The 7,919-nt window shown below is 33.7% G+C and overlaps 1 protein-coding gene across 1 annotated transcript in view; it reads left to right on the plus strand.

The window, feature by feature from the left end:
* The first annotated feature begins 1,023 nt into the window (after window positions 1–1,023).
* Window positions 1,024–7,919, plus strand: part of LOC100162299 (leucine-rich repeat-containing protein 4C) — a 42,610-nt gene continuing 35,714 nt past the window's right edge. Inside the window, exon 1 of the mRNA XM_029490789.1 lies at window positions 1,024–1,293. The gene's annotated coding sequence lies outside the window, so the exon portion shown is untranslated. The remainder of the gene's footprint in view (window positions 1,294–7,919) is intronic.

Below are 7,919 nucleotides of genomic sequence, written 5' to 3' on the forward strand. Positions count from 1 at the left end.
TAAATGTTCAGATTATGTTTAAATAGTAAACACTTATTACGGGGGACGGAGTGGTCGAGCATACTACGGCATCGGTTCCGATGCGTACAATCGCCGGTTCGAATCTCGACCACGGGCGACTTTTTCTCTCTGGGCAGGTAACTGTCTAGAGAGGCCGCCATCCCCTGACCGGGTATGGCAGAAACCTACAGGTGCCCAATTTGAAAAACCAAAACACACGTGTTTACCAACCTACAACCTCCCCTACAAACAAACAAACAGCTAATGACCATAGTTGCTGGGCTTAATGATCAATAAAAAAAAAAAAGTAAACATTTATAGAAAATATAAATCAAAAGTATATAATTTAAAATTGGGTGTTTCCATAGTTATATTGTACATGTCAAATGTTATCATGTACGTAAATACAGCTTTTTTTCGAAATGAAGATTATTATTGTTATTATTATTTTATACCTATACCTAATATTAATGTAGGTGTACCTATTTTGAATGTGAATAGTAGGTATAATATAACGTTCGTGAAAATTCCGACGTTTTACTTTAATTATCATTAATTTATAATGAACCATTAATGGGATCCGTAGATGGTAGATCTCGCTCGGGTAGGTCGATCACTTGGACAGTGATAAAAAACCTTATAATAATATCATACCTTCGACGACTGCAAAATATTCGAAAAATGAATTATTTATTGGATACGATGTCTGCTGCTGCAGGAGTAAACGTAGTATTCCACATACAAGTACCTAATAGGTACCTACACATATTATATATACAAACGTAAAATACAGTTTGCTATATATATTGTGTGTGTGTGTATCTCGTTCATTATCCATACAATGTGCGTAGCTCGATATAGCCTCGTTTGTCCCCGTAGGTTGACCGGTCCGCCGGCGGTGGCGGCGAGAAGAGGCCCCACCCGGTGCAGTATACGCGTGTGTATATAATATACCTACATAATATTATATGTATATTGTATATTTTTTTTTTTATCCGTTGCGCGCCGCCACCGCGTGTGTGCTAAAAAACGGCGGCTGCAGTCAGTTCTGTACGGTCGTTGGTCGCGTGCGGTATTGAGGTACCTTTCCCTCACGGTAGATACATTATCTCTTCTTCACAAAAAAAAAACATCGCGCGCACACTGTGATTCATTTTATAAATTACAATTACTACCTACCGATTGATAAGATTGTGTACAATCACGTGAAATGGGTTCTACTATTCTTGTGGCCGTTATGCCGAAAGTTTATTACGATTTGCCTGTACGGTTCACGTGATCTTCAATAATCACGTAAGTACCAAAATATGTATTTACCAAATTTATATAATAATATAATCCCTATTATAGTAAAATACTAAAATATCATAGTAGCATAAACGAAACTAGGGTTAAAATTCTAGGGGGGGGGGGGCTAGAGCTCAACTAACAAAATTATTTATGAGTAACTCATAGTGGGCTTATATCTAAATCAATAAGGGATATTTTTTTTGGGGGGGGGGGCTAAGTCGTAGTCAGGAAGGCTAAGCCCCCCTAGCTCTTCCTAGTTACACCACTGCATTGTAGTCGCCGTCCAAAATGAATACTTTTCATAGGTCATAATAAAAAGATTTAAACGAGACCTCATGAAATTAACGAAAATGTGGAACGTGTAATGTGTATCTTTATATATAAAAATGAATATATGTGTGTTAGTGTGTGTGTCCATGTTACCATGGCAACCATTTATATAATATTTTGAGATTTTCGTCGGTGTGTGTCTCCGTATTACCATGGCAACCAATTATATATTATTTTGAAATTTCCGATAAAATGTTTTGTATATAAATGGTTGCCATGGTGATATGTAGAATTATTATTCATATAGAGTTGGCAATTTTAATGGGCAACGAAGTGAACGGGATCAGATATTTATATATATATAGATAGATTATACCTCTGAGCAGAAGATAGGCTAATTTAAAAAGGGAGAGAACCAACCCCGGGAGGTGCTCAAACAGGAATTTTGAGATTTTCGATGAAAATTTTTGTTTTTAAATGGTTGCCATGGGTTTTGAAGCCATTATAATAATAATTATTGGTTGCCGGGAAACGAAGTGCACTGGATCAGCTATTGATTATATTAATCCACCATAAGTAGAAATGTAGAATACGACAAACATGATATAACTTTGGTATTTTAGAGTTAAATCATACACTTACGTACAAACTAGGGGTCCGCGATCTACCGCAGGTAGATTGCCTACCTGATAATAAACTGCTGGGAATCAGAATTTTTATTCCGGGCAACAGAAAAGTTAAGATTAATTTTAAACACCATACACCGAATATTAAATAGCAAATTGAACAAAGTTTGAGTCATATATAGTTGGTACATTTAACGGGCAACGAAGTGCACATATTCAGCTAGGTAGTACTTAATATAGTTTCGACAGTAATAGCCAATACCTAGGTACCGAGTCCGAGTGATTGTTGGCGATTTTTATAGAGACTAGGGAGCACACGCCACGCACGGCACGGAATCACTTATGGAATAATCGATAAAATAATGTATCTAATATCATTGATTATAATTTATAAATAGTATTTATAATCTATGGTAATATTAAGTATTTTATATTTATTTTTTATACTTTAAATTTACCTTTTTTAGCTTTAATAATCACAGATGATGATGATTTTCAGCTTAGTTTTTATATAATATATATTATTTATACTGAAATTTGGGCACAATAATATATTAAATATATTGGGGTACAAAGATTTGTCCCGGCTATGGCAGAAACCTACAGTGCCCTTCCCCACAGTTTAAACAACCACCCCCCAATGGCCTAAGTTGTCGCGGGTTAATTAATAAAAAAAAAAAAAGAAAAATTTGTCGTAGACAGTTAGACAAATACGATTAAATAAATAACGTAGCGCATCGGTCAATTTCGATTTCCACATAAGATAACTTTTTTTATCATTAACGTAGGTTTACTTTTATAATACACCAGACACCTATCTACAATTTAAATTTAATAGGTACTACATAGTACATACATAACTAAATACCTCGTATACCCGTGCATTTATACGCGGCTGTAATATTATAATGTTTGCTGAACGCATGTCAAATAAATCACACGCCTTCACGTTTTCGCTTTACAGTCCGTAGGACGAATCTCCGAGTTTCTCCTCCAACCCACCAGGTCCATGCGACATTTAGACGAGAGTCTGTTGCGATTATAGTATAATATATTGGAACTTTTTTTTATCATTATTAATTCTGATAGAGATAATAAATCTTTAGATAGTTACACGCAGAAATTTCCATAGGTGCACATATAGGTGGCTATTATTTGATTGTCGTGTCCAAAAGGTATTTTCCAGGCTGTATTTTCGTTTATATATTTATAATTTATATAGGTAATATATAATCAATGATTATATTAAATATATTAAGAGAGCGTATTGAAACTTACCAGCTAGGTATATAATAGTTTTAAATTCAAACCGAGTGTACCTATGTACAACCCATGGATACCTCATTCATAAACTATACCTATAATTCAGTCACAAAATATCGAAAAAATACAAATTTACACCTAAATTTGCGGCACTTTTTCAAAAAGTCATCGTGTTATAGGTAGAATAGAAGTTTAATATAATAAATAATAATATAATATATTATATAGTATACTAGTATATAATACTAAAGAAATTTATTATAATATAGTAATTCCGTCGCACGCCGTTATCGTGTCGACTAATGTTTGTATAAAAACTAGTATAATATTATATTAATATGTATTGGGACTACTATCTACTTATCTATAAATATAATATAATATATATATATAATTACATACATACACATAAATACATAATAGACATTAATAACAATTTAATAATACCTATGCATAATATATATAAAGACATGTACGTCAATCGCAAAAACTGCAGCATCGGTCGACCACACAGTAGCGGGATGCAGCCGCCGGACTCAATTAATTATACTTATATAAGATAGTGTGTGTGTGTGTGTGTGTATTGTATATATATAATATATTTTATGTATAGGAATACATAGCGATGGAAAAACACGACGCGCCTCCATCGGATGAGTGACAGACGCGGCGCACGTATATACATAGGTATACCGACATACCGTTAAGCGGAGGCGCGATTGTGCGGCGCTCTACAACTCTACAAGAGACAGAGCTGGAGATGATGATGATGAAAAAAAACTTGAACGAAGGTTTTTTGTGTTATACGGACCAAGGATGTGTGTGTGTGTGTGTGTGTACTGTGTACAGTGTACACTGTACCTACGTGTAGTGGGCTCGCCATTCAGGTTATACGGCCCACGCACTTCGTACAGGTTAGGGCCACGGGAGAAACTCTCGCGCGCGCATATTTAAAACGAATAATAATACAACTCATGCCTACTATATTTATAATAATAATAATTTATATATGTATTATAGTATGTAACGGCGAGAGTTGGCCAATATTACGCACTTTATATTATACACTCACACAATACGCCCACCGCGAAAAAATACAACAAAATGTTTAAACGTACCTATACGTTTATAGGTACCTATATAATATTGCTGTGCCGTTGTAATTTTTTTCACTCTACGCACAATACGAGTGTTTCTTATATATGTATACCTATTATAATATACATAAAATACTTTACCGCTGAACAGTTGAATAGTCGCGATGATGAATTCGTAATGGTATTGTGTGTGTGTGTGTGTGTTTATATATAGTAGGTACCTATTATTATATTATAACATGCATAGCGCATACACACACGTAATACATAGTGTAACTGCAGTGTACGTATATTTTACGTGTGTGTGTGTATGTGTGTAGGTGAACAACACCGTGTTGCATTTGGGTGTTTGTTTTTTTTAATTTTGTTCCGTGCTGCAGATACTCGTCGATGGCTTATCGGTTGGTTTAAAAATGACGCTATTAAATAACCATCGTCGACTGTTTTGAAATTTAAACGCGATGATGAACGGGGCAAGAATAATAATAATAATAATTATTATTATTTATTTAACGTTATTGTCATTGTGTAAAGCCTCTCTCCGGATATTGTGTGCATGCGTTTAAGTCGTCGTCGTTAGAAACGGGGTCTACCGTCTACGTGTGCCTCGTAATGGAATTGCGCGGCTCGTGTACCGTGTACCGCTCATGGTCGCATGGGTGCGCATAACCCTTACCGGACGCTAAAATGATCCTATATATATATATATTGTGTGTGTGTGAGTGTGTGGGTGGGTGGATGGGTGGGTGTGCGCGCGCGCAAGTCAATAATTTGAATACCGTGTGCGGAGGTGGCGTTCGTGTGAGGCGGCGAAGACGACGGTGTCGATATAATCGCACGCCGACAGCTGACTATAATATAACATCATGTTCGTATAAATACCATATTATATACGTATAATATGCAAACAAATATAATATGGGTTAGAACGGTTAGGTACATACGGACTACGGAAAAAATAGTCGGAATAGTCCTGATTTTTACGAAAAGAGTAAAAGAAACGCTTTCGTGACGATATGACACCGTACAGCTCTAAAATAGCTATATAGAAATATGGAATAAATTAGGAGGTATAACTTGCGATAGAAATAAAAAAAAATGTTCATACGAAGGGAAAGTTCTTTAAAGATCTGCGAAGAACCCGATTTTGTCGTTACACCGCGCGCCACCTGTACAGTATAATATAATCTACCTAATACTTATAAATTATTTTGTATAAGTATCTAAATACATAAATATATAAGTAAGTAGGTACCTGCGTGTATAATGTAGGTATATTGTCTGTTCTGTAGAAGTGTCGCAACGCGATGGCCACCTATACAAGTGCCACAGTAAGATAGAAACAGGAAATGATTTGAATGGGTCATGGGTGGTGTAGACTATAGGTATGAGGTATCTACGCCCAAGTCGACAGACAAGGTGTGACGACAACGGTCAACACATATAATAAATGTTATTTTGAAAGATATTAACTTTATAATAACACATAGGCCAAAGGAATTTGATTTTGGAGAGATTTCGTTTACGAAAACGATTATTATAATAATATTAAATGATATGTAAAAATTCGTGTTACCAGTCAGTTACAATGTGTACTGTTGCACGCGAGATAGGAAGGTCCCGGAAAATGTGGGTAGATGCTCTCATGTAAAGTATTAAAGGTAGGTACCTAAATAGCTAAATGAATTAATGAAATTATTAAAATACACATGTGTGTAGGTATTTACTAAAGTGGTTGTATTATAGTACAGAACAATAGAATAATATGTTATATTACAATGTGCATGGGCATCATTAATGCACATAATATATATGTAGTATAATTAAAATGTTGTGTTTGAGATTAAATGAAATCGAGTAAAATATTTGAGACCCGGTCACCTCGGACTTCGGAGTATATATGTTAATATATACGACAGATCACATATATTATTAATACATAATATTATATAATTTGTATTAGACAATAACATATATTATACAAAGATGCGTCTCTGTTATTCGATACAATATGCATGACCATTGACCATAATGTCGGGGCTAAGAGATCTATTTAGTATTTAATATAATATATCTATTGTTTTTTAACTCCCTCTATTGTAAATCTTGAGTGTGTTACTCAATATTCGTAGATTTTACAAAGTACCTAATAATAAACAACAAAAAAATGGTATGTTATGCAGTGGTGGTCAAACGGGGGGGGGATGAGGGGGATAGATCCCCCCCATGAATTTTTTTCAAAATGTATAACAATTTATAATTAAGTATATTCTATAATGCATTAAATTTTGTTCTATTTTTTTTTCTAAAAATAAATTATCAAATATTGTAAATTTCGACAGAATGTCAGAATATGTTTATACGTGTTTATATGACACAACTATATTATTAATTATTATCTAGACTCATATCTAGGAACCAGGATATTATTGTCATTATTAATATTTAGTTGCTTACACAAAATATAATATGGGAATTATCCCCCTCGATCATCGAGAATTCTCAATAACAACTAGCTCTACACTTTCCCAGAACATTGGCCTAAACGGGCGATAGTGCGATCGGTAGGTATATTTTACAATATTACGTACCAACAGCCCCAGGTCATTAGTTGGTTGAAAACTTGAAATATCGATTGCTTATTATTTGTCATAACTCATAATATTTAGTTATCACCGTGATTCGTCTTTACTCTTTCGTACTCGTGTTTTCTACTGTAGGTTCGTGTAGTACTATTATACTTAGTACTTACTATTATACGGTCGGTGTCTTTTGTAATATTGACTACCTATTTTGTCTATTTTACATTTTCACAATTACTATGTCTATAAAAGGAAAATTACTAGCTATTTTGATGCAAGTTGCTCTACTTCTAAACGCTCGGCGGATGAAAAAATAAGTAAGATCACTAATATCGTTACAGAAAATCAAGTTGTTGACGTAGCGATAATATTTATGGCTGTTCATTGTGGGGTTATAATTTATAAATATAACATCCAACGAAGTACTGGACGAATTAGCAAAAAAAAAAACAAAAAAATAGATATAATAATATAATAAAAATATTGTTAATACTATAATATATGTATAAAGTCTGTATGTTAAATGGACATTTTACCCCTGATTGTTTTCGGTGTAGTATGATATTTCCCCCCTGATATATTTTTGATGTGGACAATTTTTTTTTAAAGTTTATTATTGACTAATAATATTGAATTTAATAATACTGTATTATTTATTATTTGATATGAAATTATTATTTTTTTTTAATATAAAATACAATATAAACATTTTCTTTTTCATAAATATAATAGGTTATAAATCTATTTGTTCGATCCACTGAACTACTTCAAAAATACAAATTTAAAAAGAA

This window comes from Acyrthosiphon pisum, chromosome A2 (assembly GCF_005508785.2).
Source record: "Acyrthosiphon pisum isolate AL4f chromosome A2, pea_aphid_22Mar2018_4r6ur, whole genome shotgun sequence".
NCBI classification, from domain to species: Eukaryota; Metazoa; Arthropoda; class Insecta; order Hemiptera; family Aphididae; genus Acyrthosiphon; species Acyrthosiphon pisum.